The sequence below is a fragment of the Nerophis ophidion genome, linkage group LG23 (assembly GCF_033978795.1).
Source record: "Nerophis ophidion isolate RoL-2023_Sa linkage group LG23, RoL_Noph_v1.0, whole genome shotgun sequence".
Classification (NCBI taxonomy): domain Eukaryota; kingdom Metazoa; phylum Chordata; class Actinopteri; order Syngnathiformes; family Syngnathidae; genus Nerophis; species Nerophis ophidion.
This window is the reverse complement of record NC_084633.1, coordinates 32,185,253-32,210,259: the sequence shown is the minus strand read 5'-3', so window position 1 is coordinate 32,210,259 and position 25,007 is coordinate 32,185,253. Positions and strand designations below refer to the sequence as shown.

At 36.0% G+C, this 25,007-nt stretch overlaps 1 protein-coding gene across 1 annotated transcript in view; it reads right to left on the bottom strand.

The window, feature by feature from the left end:
* The window catches only part of nags (N-acetylglutamate synthase), a 76,092-nt gene extending 59,313 nt beyond the window's left edge, over positions 1-16,779 (bottom strand). The window contains exons 1-2 of the mRNA XM_061884174.1: positions 16,609-16,779; positions 12,559-12,631 (exon numbers count right to left, since the gene is read on the bottom strand). The gene's annotated coding sequence lies outside the window, so the exon portion shown is untranslated. The remainder of the gene's footprint in view (positions 1-12,558; positions 12,632-16,608) is intronic.
* Positions 16,780-25,007: the final 8,228 nt, after the last annotated feature.

Sequence of the window (25,007 nt, the reverse complement as noted above, 5' to 3'; positions counted from 1 at the left end):
ATCCTGATCTAATCACTAATCAAATTATACCTTAGCGCCAAAAGAGTCAAACGTAAATTGTAGCAATGATGACAAAGTCCTCTCTTCAACAACGGACAGGTCAAAACCCAGGTAAGACCCGCCTTACGTGGATTGTGATTGGTTTATATTGCGTGGTGCCTTTTGTGGTTGGTTAGATAGAAAGGACTGATGGTTTGATCTGGGATTGGTCATCTTGGTCAGTCAATCAGAGTTACTCGAACTACGGTAAGCCACAAGGACCAACGTTTATTGTTATGAAAAATAAAATATATAGAATGTAGAATGTGGAAAGTGTGACAAATGTCACTTGTAGCATGTGGCATGATAAGGGTTAAATTGCGTGACCGTCACGCTATAAGCTTGGGGCTTTGCAGCTCTACTTATGTATATGGTTAGGCCTGTATGTATAATTTTGAACCTCTGCGTTTTGGTCAGAGTTCAGATCGGAAAAATTCTCGACTCAAGCCAAATGCGATTCCAAAAAACAGGAGCAGCTTTGAGCGGAGAAAGTCTGACGGAAAAAGAACAGCAGTGCTCAGAAATGGGAGAAAAAGAAGGTCAACCAAAGCTTTATTCTGTTCTGAGACCTCTTCTACTGATCTATTCCTCAAGATGCTTGATGCTATGTAAAAGTAAAAGAGCATGGAAGTCCGAACGTGGTGATTCTTTTATATTTGTTTTTTGTTCATATTGTTAAATATATCAGTTGTGAAGTAATCGTAAACTATGGGGACAAAATGTGCAATAGGTGATCAAAATATTAGTTTTATGTGCCTTTACCCACACTGTCCATGTAGGGAAATGGGCTCCAGTTCATCACACCTATATGAAGTCTGGTGATGGAAAGGAGGAGTTCCAAGTACTAAGTTTGTAAAATTTAGTTATTTACTGATTACTCAAAAAAATTGGTATTACGAGAAATGACAGCAGATTTATTGTCAGAAGCACCAAAATACATAGATAACTTAAGTAAAATTTCAGTCATTTGAGACTAAGAGTTGCCTATCATTCACAATCATTTCAAGGGACAACAAGACAGCAGGTTGTTTTTTATATGAAAATTGGCTTGTTCTAGGTGGCTATCAATGCAGCTAATGGGAGCAATCAACTCTACCTCTAAATCACTTTAAAATTAATTCAAAAACCACCAACAATACTTCATTTAAGTTTCGTAGCCTCTAAAATAACCAAATTGTAGAACCGTAGTAACACATAGGCGAGCTACGGTTTTAGCTGTAAAACCTAGCTAAGGCAAGAGATAAGCGAGCTGCTGCAACAACATAGAACACGTTTTGAGTTTGTAATGCACAACACTGCGATAAGACACTAATTTGTACTGACTGAAAAACATGAACAATCATATTTCAGTATCTGTAAAGTATTAGCCCAAATTTCATGTTTTGTTTGTACACAGCTAGCCAGACAGCGTATGTACTGGAGTTGTACTAACACGCATGACGTGCTGCATGTATCATGATCAATATTAAAGTAACTCACTCGATGAACATCTAGCTGACCGGGGACGTGTCCTGTTGATTTTGGATAAGCAATCCATTTATGTCAAAATGGCCTGGCTCCAAATTCCATATTTCGAGTCGAAAATTTTTTATTGGCCTCTCCCGGCTTCCGTCTGCTCCAACATCTCACTGTTCCTTTGTGATCGCTTTTATAAGCAGCAGTATATTCAGCTTCAAAAAGATAATGTTGCGAATCCTCATTTGTCCAAAAACAGTCGTCTTTGTTGTCCGTTACCAAGTCTGCCATGATTAGAACACACACTCGTGTTTGATTGCGGAAGTGGGACACACGTTTTTTGCCGGAAGTCCGACATGTGCTTCTCTGGAAACAGAAATCCATGTGCAGAAGAAATTAGTCCCGGAAATTATTCAAATGATAAAAATACGGTAAATATTGTACATATCACATATTGTTATGAATGTGTCTGTAACTACTTTAAATATAGACTTGCAGTGTATATATAAAACGTTTTTGAAGTTGTTCTTGAGGTGACTCTCATTAGCCGCATCTATCAAGCGTTTTTTTACCATCTTTAAAATTGTAAAAAAAAAAAGATTATGAACGATAGGCAAAATTCCCCCCCAAAAAGTGCAGTTCACCTTTAAGGGTTGAAAAAAGTTTGAGAAACTCATGGCGTCTCATGTTTGCTTGTATGAGAATAAAGTTTCTCGAACACCATTTCTCAACATCAACACAATACTAAAGTCCAAAAGAGTTTTTGTTTTTTGTTTCTGCTTTACCCACTGTCGCACGCAGAGTCAAGGAATGTATTGTCTTTATCCTCAAACTAATTAACTAAATCTAGCCCTTGAAAATAGGCTTGCCAGCCACACCCTGCGGGTACCCAGACCAGCTCAGAGAAGTTCCCATATTCACACAAAACCTGAGCATTACCAGATCAAAAACAAAAAAGTTTATAAGCATGACTCCTGCAATTGAAACATTTCCTCATTAACTTGAAACACATTCAAGACACACACACACACACACACACACACACACACACACACACACACACACACACACACACACACACACACAAGCACGCACACACGCCTTGAAAGATGAAAAATAACACACACATGAGTCAATCCTGCTCATAAAATAAATCGGTGAGAAAATTAACCTTATAACGAGATGCAATAATTGCATTCACATGCAAGAAAAACAAAAATACAACTTCCTGTAAAGCAACCTGTAATAATACTGTTCAAGCATTGTACATATTAGGATTTCAACCCTAAATTATAATTTAAATGTCATACGTGGCCTGAATGAAATGAGTACTACAACTTCCTTCTAACTTCTGTATTTCCTAACATAAAAAGTGGGGTTGTAAAGGTAAGCATCTCAGTTATAATTTGTGTATTATTATGATTAAAATCATGCACCGATGATAACCCTACATGAATCAGGTAATCTCCATTTACACTATGAAATAAAGGGATACTTAACATCGTTATAATCATATTTAAGTGAATAATGAGGTTGCATGATTAATAAAAGTCACATTCTGGCTACTTTATGTTAAATTTGTCGGCATTTTTGTGTATTAAAGAAAACAGGTTTTCAGGGTAAGACACCAAAAAATTTCGGGGGGTTTAAAAACTTTTTGTGGAGCTTTTCACCGCTCTAAAGCTTGATGAAACAAAGGCTACGTATTAATGGCAGCCACCATTTAAAATCAATTAAAAGATTATTTAAACAGCATGATGGTAATTCTAATGGTTTTATCTGTTTCAACAAATTACATAGAGCAGAGGTGTCAAAGTCGTTTTAAATGAGGGCCACGTCGCAGTTATGTTTGGCCCCAGAGGGCCGCTTTTAACAGTGAATACTATTACTACACAATTTTTCTATAAATTTTTTGGGTAGATTTTTCAAAAAACTAAAATGTATAAGAAATATGGTAAGTTGCAATAATTTCACCTCAAAATGTAGTGTATATTAATGTAAATGGAAAAACAGTACTGCTGTTTTTATGGTGAAAAAATGCAGCTCAGTTGCCAGAATGTTACTGTAAAATGTGTTGTTTTACTGTAAATAAAAAACTGCAAATTTACAGAAAAGTTTTGGCACCTGAAATGCCAGATTTTTATTTATTTTTTACCGCAAATCAATAACCGTAGATTTTTCGGTGTATTACTGTAAATGCCAAAACAACACCACAGTTTATTACAGTTAAAAAAATGTACTGTTTTTTTTTTTTTCGAGACAAATGCTGTAAAAACCACAGTAAATTTCACAATTTTGCCATGAATTCGATTGCTACTTTTACATTGCACAGTTTGATGGATAACTTACTTTGAAATCATTATTTGTGTTTATTTCTATTCCAAAATGGTTTGAATGTTTGATAATATATTTTTGCATAATTAGACAATATTTAAGTTAACATCATTTGTGATTACATTGAGTACATATATATTTTTTTCTAAAAATAGAAAGAAATAATAGATTTACTAAGAAAAATTACAGTACTTTTTTTATACTTGTTATTTCCAGGCTTTTCAGGGCCAAATACAATTAAAGTTGCGGGCCACATCTGGCCCCCTGGCTTTGAGTTTGATACCTGTGACATAGAAGATAGTAATTGCACAATTCGACACACAGCTTATTTTAAGCATATCTCTTCTTCATGACTCAGCAATTTATGCTTTTTTCATGGTTATACAATGCTCTTTGCACGGGAATAGGTATTTGAGTACTGTACGTTGGTATACTTTTATCCTGAACAGTAGTGTTATTAAAGCTGACTGCCAAGTTTTTCATTTATTTGCAACTGCAATCATTTAAGGCCTGGTCTTAACACTTAAAACTTAAAGACAGAACGAGGGTAACACGATAGATTGTATGCAGAGCTTCATTAGGGGCAAAGAGCTACCTGGACTGATAAAAAGGGGTCATATTAGGATTTATTTTCTACATTTAAAACACTTCCTTGTGGTCTACATAACATGTAATGGTGGTTGCTTAGATTATGTTTTATAGACCATCTTCAAGCTGCTTTCTGACCGTCTCTTCATAATTTTTGGCTGGTCTTTTTTATGTGCCAGCACTTCATACATCTTTGTTGTAGTTTTTAGCGCTTCCCTAGCGAATCTACTGACAGATATAAGCTCGAACTATACGCTACTTATATTAGAAATGGCAACAGAGCCAGTTGGCCCCACACCTAGATGAAACAGAAAAAGAAGGAGCTTATCGATTACAGATCGGACGACAATGGCGGACTGGCGCACAGCACTCTGGGTAAATGTATTCTACCTGTGAATATATCCGCTGAAGTTACAGAGCAGAAAACGTCGCAGTACAGAGAAAATTCCAAACGGCTTGTTTAGAGGAAGTATGAAGGAAGGCAAGATTTTTTCATAAATACCTAAGCAATGCCTTCCTGGTTGGATTTCAACCATTTCGGGACTTATGCAGATCCTAACTACACAACGGCAGGTACCAATTGTTTAGAAAAGTTGTTTTTTTGCATAATAGGACCCCTTTCAGGTAAAAGTATAGCTTGTCTGTATTGTGATTGATGGGTCCAGGGTGTACAGTACAGTAGATTGGTCTGATTCCATTTAAAATATTAATTTAAAGTAGCTTTTATAATGAAATATAATAACTTAAATCCCTCAGGAATGTTATATATATGTTTTTTTTTAACAAATTTGAGTTACTCCTTATGACAACTATACTGTATTCTCTTTGTCAATCTAGTTTAGGTCAAGCAGCCTCCTGGAACAGGTTGTGTGCAAAGTGGTGAGGATTTATGTTTCAATGATTCATGCAAGACTAATAAGGCTCCCTACTTGCAGGTTTATGAAATCATAACACAAGGATTATGTGGTATACATGACACAACCAAGATATTTGATGCCATGTACATCAAAGAGCATTTTCAAAAATCAAAGCACTCAAGAACAATAAGATCTGATCGTTCAGTGACAACTCATTTTTATTTTCCTATTCTGTGTTATGTGTTTTAGTTTGCACGATTGCACCAAGAATAATTCCTGGTTTCTAAACCCGTTCTCAAAAAATTACAATAAAAAAACTATTCTGATTTTGATTCTGAAGTGCACAGCTGGAAACATAATGTACGGCATATTAGTTTGCAATAAAACAAATATTTATTGACCTGCAAGCCACTAGTTAGCGTAGCAAATGTTACGCTGAACCCCGCAACAACCAACCAAAACATCTGGTGTCTTACTCACTAGCATTAGCTTATAGCTAGAGATCCACAAAACGTTGTTTTTCCAACCATGGGAAGGAAGGCCATGTAAGGGACAAGAAGAAGAGGAATCAAAAAAATGCACCATACTGAAGCAGAAGGAGTCAACAACGCCAGCCGAGGACGTTAATACAATACTCAAACGGCGGACATTTATCCATAAAAATATGGAGAAGCTGCTGATGTGTGTTTGACGGGGAAGCAGCTCGAAGGAGATACCGTAGAAGTCCACTATCCAACATAATTAATGTACATTCTTGTCACATTACTTCATACAAATATTGTAGTTTTTTGTGGTACATTCCATTGTATTGTTTTTATACGATATTTAATACTTAAAAGTTAGTTTTTCTTTTTAAATAGGTGCTTTTGCCGAGTGGGCAAGCACTGAATAATTGATTTTTAAGTCATTTTGACGGGCGACGCTGTTTCGTAATACACATTTTGTAGGTATAAGCTGCCTTGCTATTGAACCAATTAAACTCCTATTCCAAGGGACCAATGTATTTTGATGCAGCGTACAGTGTGTTACAAAAGTGAGTAGACCCCTAACTATCTAATATCCATTTTATTAGATGTATTCAAAAGGGACAATACTTTAGAGTAGTCAGTGTGCAGCTTGAATCGCAGTATACAGAAATTAGTCGACACATTGTCTAAATCAAGGGTGTCAAACGTACAGCCCGAGGGACGGATCAGGCCTGCGAACAGGTTTTATCTGGCCTGCGGGATGAGTTTGCTAAGAATAAAAATTAACCTGAAATTTTTCAAAGAAAGAAACAGCTGTTCTAAATGTGTCCACTGGATGTCGCAATAGCAATTCTTTGTATCTTTGTAGATGATGCTACATTTGTACAAAAAAAAGGACGTGATTATAGTACAGTATCAGTCAAAGAAAATGATCAAAACACATAAATAACATAATGTAATTTGATTTTGATGACATTTTTATTTTTATTTTGATAGATTGAAAATAAACACCAGTGAGTTGACTGAGGAACATAGTTTATTCAGAAAATATAAATAACTACAAATAAAGATAGAATACTCTTAAACCGCAAAATGTGTTGCGATCCGTGACTCGGATCTTCACATATTATTGTTTATTTTCCATCTTTGTTCTCATTCTCCGTTTGATCCGTTTATTTCCCGTTTAGTCCATCACCATGGTTACTTATTAGTTTCAGCTGTTACTCCCGGTTCCTGCACACCTGTTCTCTGCTAATCACCTTCTCTTTATAAGCCAGTCTCTTCTGTTTATTCTTTCTGGGACTCTAGTTTGTTTTCACACAACGGTACGTCTGCTTTGCACTTTTGCTTGCATGCAATTCCTGTAGTATTCTCGCGAGCTCTCACGCTGCGCAATTTTATTTATTCTTAGCTCTCATGCTAAATGTTTTGTTTTCCCCTTTGTGTGCCTATGTGCCAGTTTAATTTACAATTTGTTAATCCTAGCTTTCATGCTAGCGTCTTTTGTTTGCATTTCCTTAGCTCCAGTATTTTTGTTTTTTTAGCACCTTTTGTTATTCAAATAAATAGTTAAACCTTACCTTTGCTGTGTTCTATTTCGACGCATCCTCGAGGGAATCGAACCCTGAACCACGATGCCGAACAGACGTAACAACATGTATGTGTAAAAAAACACAACAACATTATAATTTGTACAATTTCAGAATGTGCAGGTGTAAAAGTAAGTGCGTCTCTATCCTCCTTCAAAACCGCTCTAAAACAACACCTCCAGGCAACTTCAACCCTATACTAATACCCTCCTCCATTCACATCCCATCTCCCCGGATTGTAAATAACCTAATGTAAATAATCAAATGTATTTCTAATGTATATACTTGTTCTTATGCTATCTGAACCCACTATTTTCTCTGCTTGCTGTACATATCCTACTAAGTAAGACCTAAACTGTTTCTATGTCCATTTCTTTGTTGATGCAATTGTTGATGACTGAAGTAGAGCTATCAACCTTGAAGGTAGAAAAGCGCTATACAAGTACAACCCATTTAAAGCTCCTCATCCTAGCCCCCGGATTGTAAATAATGTAAATAATTCAATGTATATACTATGATGATTAACTTGTGTGATGACTGTATTATGCTGATAGTATATATTTGTACCATGATTTGATTACATGGACCCGGACTTAAACAAGTTGAAAAACTTATTTGGGTGTTACCATTTAGTGGTCAATTGTACGGAATATGTACTGAACTGTGCAATCAACTAATAAAAGTTTCAATCAATCAATCAAAGCTTTCTCTTTTTTTAAACAAGGAAAACAATCTGAAGTCATCTTTATTTTTAAGTTATCGCGCCATGATTTTACCAGTCCGGCCCACTTGGGAGTAGATGTTTCTCTATGTGGCCCCCGATCTAAAATGAGTTTGACACTCCTGGTCTAAATAGCTGAAAACACAAGTTTAAAGCAATATACAGTAATGTATGGGGGTATAGCATCACGGTCTGGGGCTGCATGAATGCTGCCGGCACATTAAAGGAAACATACAGTACATTCTAACAAGTTTGGGACAAATTAGGTATTAAGCATGTATCCTTAATTTAAACCAATTAAGTATCTGCGGGGTGGAGGATAAAGACTAACGAGAACAACAATATTTACACTAAACTAAATATGTGCATCAAGGACACAATTGTGAATTTTTTACTGAGGGGTGCCCTCACTTTTGTTGCCAGTTTTTCAGACAAAATGGCGCTGCAATGCAAACTGTACACTTATAACTCCAGTATTGATATCTAAACTATTGTCTGTTAGGATATATGACGGCAGGTGTACAAACCCCGTTTCCATATGAGTTGGGAAATTGTGTTAGACGTAAATATAAACGGAATACAATGATTTGCAAATCCTTTTCAACCCATATTCAGTTGAATATGCTACAAAGACAACATATTCAATGTTCAAACTGATAAACATTTTTTTTTTGCAAATAATCCTTAACTTTAGAATTTCATGCCAGCAGCACGTGACAAAGAAGTTGGGAAAGGTGGCAATAAATATTGATAAAGTTGAGGAATGCTCATCAAACACTTATTTGGAACATCCCACCGGTGTGCAGGCTAATTGGGAACAGGTGGGTGCCGTGATTGGGTATAAAAGCAGCTTCCATGAAATGCTAAGTAATTCACAAGTCACGAGGGTCACCACTTTGTAAGCAAATTGTCAAAAAGTTTTAGAGTTCAATCCTTGGGGGTAACGCTTCGATTCAGGATCGATTCTCGATTCAAAACAATTTTGGATTCAAAATCCATACTTCTTTTTAATAACATTGGGTGCCAGTTCTATAATTAACTACAATTCCCCATAAAATACATTTAAAGAGCTGTGGAAAAAAATGTATATTATATCCAAGTAATATATAGTACATAAATAATATTCTACCCAAATCTTTAATAAAGTCAAATACAAATAAGTCAACAAAACACTTTTAAAATAAATTCGTACAGCATATATGAGCATCTACATCACAGGTGTCAAACTCAAGCCCCGGGGGCCAGATGTGGCCCGCCACTTCATTTTATTTGGCTCTCAAAAGCGTGGAAATAATATGTATCAATAAAGTACTGTAACTTTTCTTACTGAATGTATTCTTTCTTCCTATTTTGGGAGAAAAAAAATAGATGTACTCCATGTAATCACAAGTTATGTTAAATTAAATATTGTGTAATTATGCAAACATATATTGTCAAACATTCAAACCAAATAGAAATAAATACCAACAATATTGATTTCAAAGCAAGTTATCCATCAAATTGTGCAATGTAAAAGTAGCAATAGATTTTATGGTGAAATTTACTGTGTTTTTTACAGCATTTTTCTCGAAATGAAGAAAACAGAACTTATTTTTACTGTAATAACTGTGGTGTCGTTTTGGCATTTACAACTAAAAATCTAAAAAAAACCTGACAGGTCAGGCGCCAAAATGTTACTGTAAAATTGCTGTTTTTTATATTTACAGTAAAATAAATGTAAATTTTACAGTAAAGTTCTGGCAACTGAGCTGCCTTTCATACCATAAAAACCGCAGTATTGTTTTTCCATTTACAGTAATACAAAATAATGTTGAGGTGGAATTATTGCAAATGACAATTTTTTTTCTTACATTTTAGTTGTTTTTTTAAATCTACTAATAACATGCATAGAAACATTGTGTAAAAATAGTGTTCACTGTTAGAAGCGGCCCTCTGGGGCCAAACATAACTGCGATGTGGCCCTCGGTGAAAACGACTTTGTTACCTATGATTTACATCAACAGTATGATTTGCCTGAGTGGCTGGACAGGACATGTTAATAAGAAAAAAAAAAAATATTTCCTTTTTTTTTTAAATTCATATTAAGGATCGTTACAAATAAGAATCAAGATTCATTCAAAAATAACAAAAAAATTCACACCCTGATTACTCAAAAAAATATTGGTATTACAGGAAATGACAGCAAGATTTAATGTCAGAAGCACCAAAACACATAAATAACTTTTTAAGTAAAATTTCAGTCATTTGAGGCTAAGGGTCTTTAAAAGGCAACCTTGCCTATCGTTCACAATGATTTCGAGACACAAAAAGACAGCAGGTTGTTTTTTATATAAAAATCGGCTTGTTCTAGGTGGTTAGCAATGCAGCTAATAGGAGCAATCAACTCAATCTATCAATCAATCAATGTTTATTTATATAGCCCTAAATCAGAAGTGTCTCAAAGGGCTGCACAAGCCACAACAACATCTGCGATACAGAGCCCACATAAGGGCAAGGAAAAACTCACCCCAGTGGGACGTCGGTGACAATGACAATGAGAAACCTTGGAGAGGACCGCATATGTGGGCAACCCCCCAGGCCAAAACTCTACCTGTAAATCCCTTTCAAATTAATTCAAAAACCGCCAACAATACTAGGCTGGCCCTACGTCCTCTTTTCCCCGGACATGTCCTCTTTTGCGGCGTTGTCCGGCGTGTCCGGGCGGGTTTTTTGAAATGCGTCAAATGTTTGGCATTTTGAATTAGGGTTGCGTGTATTTGTTGGCTGATTTCTTAAAGTTTACTTTCAGAGCGTGCATATCACAACATACAAGATGCCATCATGGCGACACACCACCCCCCTTTACCGGGCTACCGCGCATGCTTGTCACTCCTGTTGCATGCTGGGTAGTGTAGTCCTTTTATCCCCTGGCTCATAACATCACACTAGCTGTAAATATTGTAGTGGCTGGCTACGGGGTGTTAGCCAATGGCTTTGGTTGGGGGGCGGGACTTCTGGGGAAGTTAGGGAAGTGACGCTATTGACAGGAAGTGTTGGCTCGAATTTTGCCGGGAAAAGGAAATAGACTTGGCGCAGTTGGGAGAGTGGCCGTGCCAGCAACCTGAGGGTTCCTGGTTCAATCCCCACCTTCTACCAACCTCGTCACGCCTGTTGTGTCCTTGAGCAAGACACTTCACCCTTGCTCCTGATGGTTCGTGGTTAGGGCCTTACATGGCAGCTACCGCCATCAGTGTGTGAATGTGTGTGTGTATGGGTCAATGTGGAAATAGTGTCAAAGCGCTTTGAGTACCTTAAAGGTAGAAAAGCGCTATACAAGTGTAACCCATTTTACCATTTTTTTTTTTTTTTACTTCTTGGTAAACACTAAGTTGAGTGTAAGACTCCAGAGATTTAGGCGTTAAATATAAAATGTATGTATGTCCTGGCACACCATTATTATCATTTCATGACCCAAGCAAAACACTTTTTACACTTTTATACTGAAATAAATACACCTACAACTTATTAAATAAAAACATAGGAAAAACTACCAGCAGCGGTAAAGTTTAGATCCATGAAGGAAAGAAGAAAGTGAATGAATGTTTATAACTGAATACATTTACATATGTATACACATTTGTTTTCTTGTTTTTATAATTTTTTTAAATGAATTAAGTAACATTTATGACAACATTTTTCCAAAACACGATATAGAATGTGAGATACAACAGGATAATGAATATGTTTATCATTTGTTTTCAAAACACTTACAAAAAAGTGGGACTCCAAAAATGTACTCTGGGACCCCATTTTTTGAGTTGATGGGGTCCCTGGGACCCCATTTTAGAAATCCCTAGCGCCAACACAGCCGTCAACAGAGGAGAAAAAATGCTTTATTTAAATAAATATATTATTTATAAATCAAGTTCGAGTATCATTGGCAAATTTGCACCTACTCCCGGCCTTGGCGTGCTGCCCGCCTTGGCACGCATATGTGTCCTCTTTTTGGGATTTCAGTATATGGTCAGCCTAAACAATACTTAATTTAAGTTTCGTAGCCTGTATAATACCCAAACTGTAGTACCGCAGTAACACATGGGCGAGCTACAGTTTTAGATGTAAAAGCTAGCTACGGCAAGAGATAAGCTAGCTTCTGCAACAACATTTTGAGTTTGTAATGCACAACACTGCGATAAGACATTAATTTGTACTGACTGAAACACATGAACAATCATATTACAGTATCTGTAAAGTATTAGCCCACATTTCATGTTTTGTTTGTACACAGCTAGCCAGACAGCGTATGTACTGGAGTTGTACTAGCCACACAGGGGGAAGGGAGAAACCGCTTCGATATTAACAAATATGAATGACAAACTAGTGCTAATCATGCAAATGTAGCATTTGTGAGAGCGAGCGAAAGCCGTTTTCAGACAAGAGGCTAATTCTCTGTCGCCGAGGGCTTAGGGGATGTTGAAAGATGTCGAGAACGTTACACAACAGACGTCAACAGTGGATTTTGTACTTACATTCTGCACGCAGAGACACTTTCAAGTTGGGTACGCTCCCCGAAGGAAGTTGTTGTTTACGTAAGTTCCAATACTGTTGAAAAAACGAGAAACACTCTCATTTACATTTCAACTACTGTCAACTTCACTGCCTTGACACAACCTTTCACGTCCTCATGACAGTTCACATGTCACTGGCTTAACGATAATTACAATGAAACCATAACAATTACACAGAAAGTTCAACAACCCAAATGGCAATATGCTAAAGAATACGAAGAAATACAAAAAAAAGAAAAAAAAAGAGAGAAAAGGGATGAACATGTTGATAACAACAGGTTTTGTTAAACTATTAGATATCAAACCATTGTTATCCAATTGAATTATTAATCCAATTTTGGTTTCCATTTGCAGGACCAACGGTGGCAAAAGTGGGGCCCAGTATTGGCCAAGATGTTTGCAAATGTATAAGTACTAGTTATTGTACATTAAATGTAGCTTCACTACACTGACACTACCCACCAGAACTGAATAGAATAGAATAGAGTTTTATTGTCATTATTGCAATGAACAGGTTCAAAGAACAACAAAATTGGAGCAGCTCCTCCTAAGGTGCATATACAATATGGTAGTATAAATAGTAAAAAAAAAAAGATAGAGATGACAGATGTATCTATGTATATGTATATCTATCCACACAGATGCATATCGCAATGCATATGAATACATATACACACATACATAAAACATTATTGCACATTGTAGTCCGAAAAAATAGAAAAACATTTAAACATTACACATGAGGACATGATGGACATATTGTGCTCACTCAGTGCCTGTTTAGTGCTACTATGGCTCTTGGGTAAAAGCTATTTTTTAGTCTATTGGTGCTCGCTTTTAGCACCCTGTAGCGTCTGCCTGCAGTTCCAGGTGGCTGTGCCCGGGGTGGAATGGGTCTTTCAGGATGCTCTGTGCTTTCCTGAGACAGCGGGAGCTGTTCAGGTCAGCCAGGGGGGGGAGGGGGCATCCGATTAACTTCTGGGCGGACTTTATGACTCTCTGGAGCGCCGTTCTCTCTGCGGCCGTGCAGCTGCTGAACCACACGCAGATGCAGTAGGTCAGGATGCTCTCAATGGAGCACCGGTAGAAGGACACCAGCAGTTCCTGTGAGAGGTGGTTGTTCCTGAGTATTCTCAGGAAGTGCAGTCTCTGGTGTGCCTTCTTGATGGTAGCCGTGGTGTTGGTGCTCCAGGATAGGTCGTCGGCCAGGTGGACTCCCAGGGAGCAGAAGTCGGAGACCCTCTCCACACAGTCACCACTGATGATCAGGGGCAGGATGTCCGTTTTTTTCCTCCTGAAGTCCTGAACACCTCCAAGACCAGCTCCTTGGTCTTGGAGGTGTTCAGGGCCAGGTTGTTGACTTTGCACCAATCCGACAGCTTCTCCACCTCACCCCGATATGCAGCCTCGTCTCCCTCCGAGATGAGCCCCACTACGGTGGTGTCATCCGCAAATTTGATGATGGAGTTGCTGGAGTGGGCAGGTGTGCAGTCGTATGTGTAGATGGAGTAGAGAAGGGGGCTCAGCACGCAGCCTGTTGCTAAGCTAAGCTACAATAAAGCGACATAAGTCAAATATATTGTTTTATATCAAACAAACTTAATTTCATGTCATTCCTAACTAAAGTCCTCACATAAACACACAAACAACACTGTTATTTTTACGGTCTGCCGAAAGACATGTCGCTAGCTAATGCTAATTCTATGTTTGCTTTTTGAGTGGCTTGTAATGACAAGATTATTTTAGCTGCTGATTACTGTTCATTACGTCACTTCTCGTTTCCGAGGGAGGACGCAAACTAGAAGAGCTCCGCTCCCGACACTAGTTTTGACCCAAAAAAAGTAATTTCCCGACTAATGATTGTGACCACATCAACAAGACAGCTTGCTAACATATTCGACTTCAACTCTTCAATCAATCAATCAAAGTGTACTTATATAGCCTTAAATCCCGAGTGTAAACTAAAAGCGCCTTATTGCAGTCAAACTTGCCAAGAGACATGTAGCCAAATATTAACATTGCTGTATGTATACTTTTAACCCAGCAGATTTGGTCACATTTTCAGTAAACCCATAATAAATTCATAAAAGAACCGAACTTCATGAATGTTTTTTGTGACCAACAAAGTATGTGCTCCAATCACTCTACCACAAAAAAATTAAGGTGTAGAAATTATTGGAAACTCAAGACAGCCATGACATTATGTTTTTTACAAGTGTACATTTGATCGCGACTTTATATCTTATTTATGACACCAAAAGACTTCCAAAGTTTGCGAGTAAATAGATATGATCAAAATAGTAACAACAATCTCACAGAGATTCTCAAGCCATTTTGAGAGTTAATGGGCAAACCAGTCACGTGACGTAGAGGTGGGGACTAAAATCCCTTCGCCATCAACAACAATGCTAGTCAAGCAGACTTTGTAAGAGGCAACAACGATTACTTTGGGAAACATTATGATCCAGAACCTTGTATTTTTGAGCCTGAATACAAAGAAGAAGATCAGTAAGTTTTAGAAGCCGAGAGCTACCAGGATGCAACTTTATTGTGACACTAGCTCGGTGCTAAACATACAAACTAACCATAATAAACAATAATAAAACAAACATTCACTGTAATAGTTCCACTTTCGCTGGGATGCCGACAGACGGGACGCTCATATAATTTCGTTTGGATGAAGATTTCATCGCAATCCTCACGAAGTGCTAAAAAAAAATTGCCCCATCTACCGTCTTTTTGTGTCTTTTTCGCCACCTCGCGGATGTCAAAGTCAACCTTCCTGACGGTCCATGGTCACATTTGTCTACTATCAAGTGAGAGATGCATGAATTATAATCCATAATTTACTTTTAGGAGAAGCCGTCGGCTTAGTGTGTCAACATTAACAGCGTAAGTTAGCATTAGCTCACTGCTATCAATGCACCGCTAAAATAGTCCACCTGCGTGAGCGCTTACAATAACAATATCACTCATATTTGGTTAATTTTTTGGTCATGAAAATGGAATATTGTTAGCACTTTCTGGATGTTTTTAGGGAGAATAATGGGCACAATAAAGCAGTGGTTCTCAACCTTTTTTCAGTGATGTACCCCCTGTGAACATTTTTTAATTCAAGTACCCCCTAATCAGAGCAAAGCCTTTTTGGTTGGAAAAAAGAGATAAAGAAGTAAAATACAGCACTATGTCATCAGTTACTGATTTATTAAATTCTATAACAGTGCAAAATATTGCTCATTTGTAGTGGTCTTTCTTGAACTATTTGGAAAAAAATATATAAAAATAACTAGTGATTCAATTAGAAATAAAGATTTCTACACAAAATTATTCTCTGCATAATCATCAACTTAAAGTGCCCTCTTTGGGGATTGTAATAGAGATCCATCTGGATTCATGAACTTAATTCTAAACATTTCTTCACAAAAAAAGAAATCTTTAACATCAATATTTATGGAACATGTCCACAAAAAATCTAGCTGTCAACACTAAATATTGCATTGTTGTATTTTTTTTCACAGTTTATGAACTTACATTCATATTTTGTTGAAGTATCATTTAGTAAATGTATTTATAAAATATTTTTATATTGTTGCTATTTTTAGAATATTTTTTAAAAATCTCACGTACCCCTTGGCATACCTTCAAGTGCCCCCAGGGGTACGCGTACCCCCGTTTGAGATCCACTGCAATAGAGGACCCTCCAAATTGTTAGCTATTTATTTACGATTTCGAATGCATACAAAAGCCAAAAACATGTGTGTTCTTGTCTTACATAAGGATTGTGAATGATAAACAGCACATCTCCTCCCATTCTTTGCGTATTTCCAGTACGCCAGAGACGCCACACGACCTCGAATCCACGGAAATTGCCGAAGATATTCGGAACGAAATATTCAAAATGGCCGTCTGAATTTGCTGCATTTTGTGATGTTCAGACGGTATTTTCACGTACTTGGCGGATTATAAATACTGTGGGATGTGGCTTAACAGATACAATGAAAGACTATTTACCATGTAAAGTCAACTTGTCTTTCCACTCTACTGGTTCTTAAGGTTCCACTTTAAAATGTCCTGTCAGGTCTTCCACACGCAAGGAGACACACGTGGGAGAGTCTTGACGCCACGCTGTCTGCAGTTGGGAGTATTGTTATTAAGAGCAGGGTGAATCGAGGCAGCGGTATATCTCCTCTTCTCCGGCTGCTGGAGGCCTTTGTTGTGTGCTTCATAATGACGCATCGTAATTAAAGTCTTTGCAGGTTTTTACCCTTGGCCTTGCCGCGCCTCCAAGGTGCAGAAAGACCGGGTTTAAGTGTGTCACTGTCACTGGGGCAGTTTGAGTCCACCCCATAAAAACCTTTTCACCTAATTAAACACACGAGATCTTCAATTGCATGGTATTTTGAGTTAAATCAAACATAGATAAACGAATACAACCAAAATAAAAGACATAACATACCTTGTTTCTGACGTAATACCAGTTTAAGTGGCCATCCTTCCAATAAGCGGTCGTCGACAAAAGCGATAATAAACGTTGCTTTTTCACTTGTCACTTTGTCCAGATTAGGGTTGTAACGATACTAATATTTTGATACCGGTACTAAAATGCATCTTGATACTTTTCTAAATAAAGGGGACCACAAAAAATGCATTATTGGCTTTATTTTAACAAAAAAAACTTATGACACATTAAACATATGTTTCTTATTGCAATCAAAGAACAATATTTTCCTTAAATGAAATAGTGAACATACGAGACAACCTTTCTTTTATTAGTAAGCAAACAAAGGCTCCTAATGTATCTGCTGACCTATGTAGTAGCATATTGTTTCATTTATGATTCTATTATTTTGTCAAAATTAAGAGAGACAAGCTGTAAAAATTGATTATTAATCTACTTGTTCATTTACTGTTAATATCTGCTTATTTTCCATGTCAACATGTTCTATCTACACTTCTTTTATAATGGAATAATCACTTATTCTTCTGTTGTTTTTAGTACTTTACATTAGTTTTGGATGATACCACAAATTTAGGTATCGATCCAATACCAAGTAGTTACAGGATCATACATCGGTCATACTGTAATTTATGTCCTCATGTGTCCGGGGACATATTTCCTGAGTTTAGGAATATAATATAGATATATATTTTTTTTTTTTAAAAAGAAAAAAGATTTCGTGCCGAGAAAAAATATTGAAGTAATCATAGTAGTATCGACTAGATACGCTCTTGTACTTGGTATCATTATAGTAGATGTCAGGTGTATATCCACTCATCGCGTTTGTTTACATTGTAACGCTGGTGAGCTACGGTGTGTAGTGAAACATGTTTAGCTATTCCTCGTTGGCAGCAATAATACTTGTAAAAATCTGAGTTTATTTGTCGCCATGGAGGCGAGGATTAGTTATTTAAAGTAGCTAAAACTACTGCCGATTGCGGATGGACATTAGCCACTAGCTAGCTAGCTAGGTATGTTTTAAAGCAACCTCTTTCTGAGGGCGTCTCAGTGTTATAACTTCAACTTTATCATAATTTTTTAAATAGTGCAAATCTGCTTTGGCGAGAATGAGGAAGTTAGCAAAAAGATGTCGGCGTAAACGAACCAATTTTTCATGCCATAGGAATTAACGGTGATTTAAAAATGGCTGTGTGGGCAAAAAATCATTAAAACATCTTAGAGCTGACCGAACCGTTACCAACAACTTTCAGTGACCTTTACAAAGTTTTGCGTCGCAGCATCCGATTTTCTGCCAAGATGCTAAGGGCAGGCACTCGTTAACTACGGATGTAGTTTACATTTTAACCGATACTGGCCCCAAATTGGTATTTACAAAAGGTGCCCAGGTTGATACTTTAAAAAATGAAAGCAAGTTTTGTGGAAAAAAAAAAAAGCCTTATTTTTTTCAAAGTAATTTTGTGACATGCGAGTTGAACAGGGTATCAATTTAAATGATAAAGTATACATTCAGCAATATAAACTAAAATCCACAACAAATATTACAGCAAAACCGGCGACAATACAGAACACTGAAAATTTGCAAAAATTTAAATAAAAAGGCCTTGCTTGTGTTGTCAAGTTGACGCTCAGAATTCCGGAGTTTCATGAAGGAACCATGATGGTTGTGATTGTGATTGGTGCATCCATCCATATATATATATATATATATGTATATATATATATATATACATATATATATACATATATATATATATATATATATATAGATATATATACATATATATATATATACATATATATATATATATATATATATAGATATATATACATATATATATATATACATATATATATATATATATATATATATATATATATATATATCTATATATATGTATATGTATATATATATATATATATATATATATATATATATATATATATATGTATATATACATATACACATATACATATATACATATACATATATATACATATACATATATATACATATACATATATACATAGATATATACATATACATATATATATACATATATATATATACATATATACATATATATATATATACATATATATATATATATATATATATATATACACATATATATATATATATATATATATACACATATATATATATATATATATATATATATATATATATATATATATATATATATATATATATATATATATATATATATATATATATATATATACATAACCAGTGAAGTTGGCACGTTGTGTAAATCATAAATAAAAAAAGAATACAATGATTTGCAAATCCTTTTCAACCTATATTGAATTGAATAGACTGCAAAGACAAGATATTTAATATTCTAACTGGAAAACTTTGTTATTTTTTTGCAAATATTAGCTCATTTGTAATTTGATGCCTGCAACATGTTTCAAAAAAGCTGCCACAAGTGGCAAAAAAGACTAAGAAAGTTGAGGAATGCTCATCAAGCACTTTTATGGAGCATCCCACAGGTGAACAGGTTAATTTGGAACAGGTGGGTGCCATGATTGGGTACAAAAGCAGCTTCCATGAAATGCTCAGTCATTCACAAACAAGGAGTGGGCGAGGGTCACCAATTTGTGAACAAATGCGTGAGCAAATTGTCCAACATTTTAAGAACAACTTTTCTCAACAAGCTATTGCAAGGAATTTAGGGATTTATGGACCTTCTATAGTCCTTAATATCATCAAAAGGGTAAGAAAATCTGGAGAAATCACAGCACGTAGGCAACAAGGCTGAAACCAACATCGAATGCCTGTGACCTGTGATCCCTCAGGCGGTAATGCATCAAAAAGTGACATCAGTGTGTAAAGGATATCACCACATGGCTCAAGAACACTTCAGAAAACCACTGTCAGTACCTAAAGTTCGTCGCTACATCTGTACGTGCAAGTTAAACCTCTACAATGCAAAGTGACAGCCATTTATCAACAACACCCAAAAACGCCGCCGACTTCGCTGGACCCGAGATCATCTAAGATGGACTGATGCAAAGTGGAAAAGTGTTCCGTGGTCTGACGAGTCCACATTTAAAATAGTTTTTTTGGAAACTGTGGACGTCGAATCCTCCAAAACAAAGTGTAAAAGAAACATCTGGATTGTTCTATGAGCAAAGTTCAAAAGCCAGCATCTGTGATGGTATGGGGGTGTATTAGTGCCCAAGGCATGGGTAACTTACACATCTGTGAAAGCACCATTAATGCTGAAAGGTACATACAGGTTTTGGAGCAACATATGCTGTCATGCAAGCAACGTTATCATGGAAGCCTCTGCTTATTTCAGCAACACAATGCCAAGCTACATGTTAGTCTAAATAAAGGTACTTAAAAAAAAAATATCTGCAAAGCATTTGGTTAACACAGAAGTAGAATGAATGATGCATGCAATGTTCACTGCCAATAAATATCTTTCAGGCACTTTTTTTTTTATGCTACTTTATATGCATGCCATTAAAGAACTGTGATTGGATATATTCCGAACTTGTCCCGCCAATCTACAAGCCAAAATTAATTATGAATGAATTTAAGTCATGTCAATGTAAATGTAAGTTAATTTTGTTATCATCTTCGTCAACGTGCATTTTCTTTTGATTTGTTATTGTCTTATTTTCATCAGGAAAAATAGGTTGTTGACAATAGCGAAGACAAAAAATATTAGTCAATGAAATGAACTCTGGCTCGGTTGGACGCTTTGTGACTTACAAGACGTCACTTGCACCACTTCACCTTCAAGCACTTGCTGCAAATGGCTGAATCTGCATTTATTAAGCACTAAAACAAAGCATCGATTTATCTTTTTTTTGTGTGTGGTTAAATGATTGTTTACCTTTGGTAACATCAACATCATTGCCATTGTTGAATCGAGTTTCGGTACCAATTCGTAGTCGCTCGCCCCCGTAGTGTGACGGTGGCGCATTGTTGCGGTTGTAGGCCTGATCCCAAGATGTAGAGAAGGCAAGCGGTGTGCAAGCAAAAGGTTCCTTAGTAATAAGCAGGAGAAGAAATGTAAAGCATGATCTACACAACTCTGCTGTGCATTCACCAATGCACCAGCACTGTCTGGGAAAATATACCCCACTAACCAGTGATTGTCAACAGCTGAGTCTCCTAATCATCAAACAAAGAAAGGTATGCTAATCAGGGCTATAGAAACTCTTTGATGTGGCAGAGAAAGCCCACAGAAACAATACACAGGGATGGCAGATCATCCCTGTGTATGATCTGTATGGTCAATAGAGCCACAAAGTTTTATTGGAACCGGAACAAATGGATGTGGAAGAGAAGGCATTCACAAAGGTGGACTGTAGCTCCCTGAATGAGTGTAGGTGCACATCACATAATACTGGAGAGTTTGAAGGGGGAGAAGCGAGCCGCCTCTCATATGTCGTCGCTTTGACACAGAAGTAGGGCTTGCCGATATATCGATAGACTTGATATATCGGAGATTTGTCTCTGTGCGATATAGAAAATGACTATGTCGTGATATTCGAGTATACGTTCTCACGCAGCTGCTGGAATTACACTGCAGGCTCTTCTCACTCTTACCTGTCTCCTCACAGAGACTTAAAACATGTGCACCTTCTAACATACGTCACGTACAGTCACGTCATACGCCCTCGCATGAGAGGTAGCAGCATGGGTAACATTAGCTGTGATGCTAGCGGAGTGGTGCGAGTGGTAATACGAGAGAAAGAAGGTGCCAATCTGGTAACAAATGAAGGAAGAATTAATTCATAAAAAATTGAAGAATTAATTCATTTTGACATTTTTTTAACAAGCAGTAACACAGTCAGGTAGTCTAAACGCACATATGGAAGAAGAGCTGCTATTTTGTCACAAATAACGTTTAAACACACTACACACAGACTTAAACACTACACACAGACACCCAAATTCCTTCAATGTGTCTCTCTCACACATGTAACACAGAACAGCACCACCCCTTAAAGGCACACACGCACACATCACATGTGTCACACTATAACCTCAGAAACCTTGGGGTTGTCTTTGATCAGTCAATGTCTCTGAAGGGTCACTGTCGTCAACTGGACAAAAACGTTTTTTATCATCTCAGAAATATTTCTAAAGTGAGAAATTTGCTGTCAAAATTGGATCTGGAAATGATCATTCACACGATCGTTCACACATCTCGTAATGACTATTGCAATTCTCGCTTCACTCTTTCCAATAAGTCAATGCTAAAGAGACGTCAGACGGTACAAAATGCAGCTGCCAGACTTTGGACCATTGCACCCAGAACAGCCCATATCACCCCCATTTTATCCAGTCTTCATTGGCTTCCAGTCAAATTACGCATTGAGTTTAGGATATTATGCCTGACTTTCCGTAGCTTTACATGGTGGGGCCCCTCAGTACATTACTGACTTATGCTCCTACTCTTCAGGGTCTTCAGGCCAAGGTCTTCTAAAGATCCCAAAAACTTGTTTTGAAACCTGTGGAGACCTGGCATTCCAGGCTATTGCTCCCAGACTCTGGAACAGCTTGCACCAGTCCCTCCATGATCTTGACTGTGTTGACACTTTTAAGAAACATTTGAAAACTTGTCTTTTTATTAAAGCTTTTAGTTAATGCACCTTTTATCTATCATTTTTAATCCGCTTTGTATCCTTTGTATGATGTTGCCCCTGTTGTTTTAATTGTTGTTTTACTTCACCTATGTTTTGTACAGCACTTTGTGATCTTAACTGTGAATAGCGCTTCATAAATAAAATGTACTTACTTATTTACTATTGTCTTTTGTCATATGCGTAGAGATCCTCCATTTTAGTTTTACTGACCCCTCAGACGAGCAAATAGACGTCACGTTTAACAACTTTCTTAATAAAAGTGCTAAACTTCAAACAAAATCTGCCGTTCTCAAAAGTAATGTTTTCATTAGTCTCCATTAAAATTGAGGGATTTCCTTTTAAAACGATCTTGAATCGAAACCTATCACTTGGAAGTCAAACTAGCCAAGCACAGATCGATATACTTGAAATTTCGGAATATAAATCGATATATCAATCAATTATTAGACCCATAATGCTATGTTCCCATTCATGCAGGTCATTGTATTCTAAGGGCGTTCAGCTGATCGCAACTGGACTGTTTATCTTTCAACTGAGCACGCCTTACTCCATCCTGACGAGATGACCGATCTTAGTCTATTAGCATGAACTGACTAAGCCTGCTCGGATGGGTACCAAATGTCTTCTAAAACAAACTGAACCGTCCAGTTGCGATCTATTAATTACTATGTTTTTCACACAAAAAAACTATTATGATGAGGTCAAAGCTTTCGTTGTCTCTAACAAAACAAAATTTTCCAAACATCTTTACGAAGTCATGCTGAAACAGCAATGGGGTCTTCCCCGAGCCGTTTCCTCGAAGAAGCATAGAATTATCACACAACCAAATGTAGTTTAGATAAAAATTAGGATTTCGTCAGACTGAAACCAAAAGGCGTAGCCCAACCCCAGTAAAACCAACCCAAATAATTTTCACTCCCACATCAAAACCTTGTCATGATGCAGTCAAGCAGGTAACGTTTGCCATTCCTAAACTTGTCACAATCAGATTGTGAAACATGTTAATTATTCCTCAAAACACTTTATAAAATTTTAAGGCTCTTAATACATCAGAAATGTCGAAACTTGTTCGTGCATACACAACATTTTAAGAAAATTTACATTGTATACATGAAAGATGTTAAAACTAAAACTGCCAAAGCCCATTTGAACATACTGTAAATTATTTGTATTTTATTTGAATTTTTTTAACATCCTTAAATTATTTTGAGTTAATCTTTAAATGGCTGATGATGCTGATAATACGAATAATATTAAAAATGGCAATAACCATAATAACAAAATACTAATAATGACAATGATAAAAAAAATATTGTATTATTGTACATACAATATTTTGAGACATCAATATGATATTTTTTATTTTAATTTGTCTGTACCATCCTTAAATAATTTTGTAAGTGTATCTTTAATTGTTTGATGATGCTGATAATAATAATAATACTAATAACTATTAATATAATAAAGAAAGACAGAATTAAACCAAAAATAACCAAATAAAGATAATATTAACAATAACAGTAATAGTATTAATAATACAAAATAATAATAATAATAATAATAACAATAATAATAATAATAGAAATAACCACAACAATCACAATATAAGAATAAAGACAACAATGATCATGTTAATAAAAATAATAATGATATGATTTTAGGCCAAAATATGACAAATATCATTGTACATACAATCTTTTGATACACAAATACTTTGAAACTTTTTATTTAAAAAATGTTTAACATTCTTAAATTATTTTGTGAGTTTATCTGTAATTGTTTGGTGATGCTTATAATAATAATAATAATAAGTATTATTATTATTTTATTAATTATACAAATAACAAAATAAAGACAATAATAGTTATTATTATTAGAGTAATAATAATAATAATAATAATAATAATAATAATGATGATGATAGCAATAACCACAACAATAACAAATAAATAAATAAAGACAGTAATGATAATAATAATAATATTTTGGGCCATTGTACATTCAATCCTTCGAGGCACCCATATGATACTTTTAACATCATTAAATTATTTTGTGAGTTTATCTTATATTTTTATGATATTGATAAAAAATAATTATAGAAAGAAAAAATAAAGACAATAAAAGTAATAATTAATATAATAATAATTATATTATCATTATAGTATTAATAAAAATTATACTAGCAATAACCTTAAAGGCCTACTGAAATGAGATTTTCTTATTTAAACGGGGATAGTAGGTCCATTCTATGTGTCATACTTGATCATTTCGCGATATTGCCATATTTTTGCTGAATGGATTTAGTAGAGAACTTTCAGGA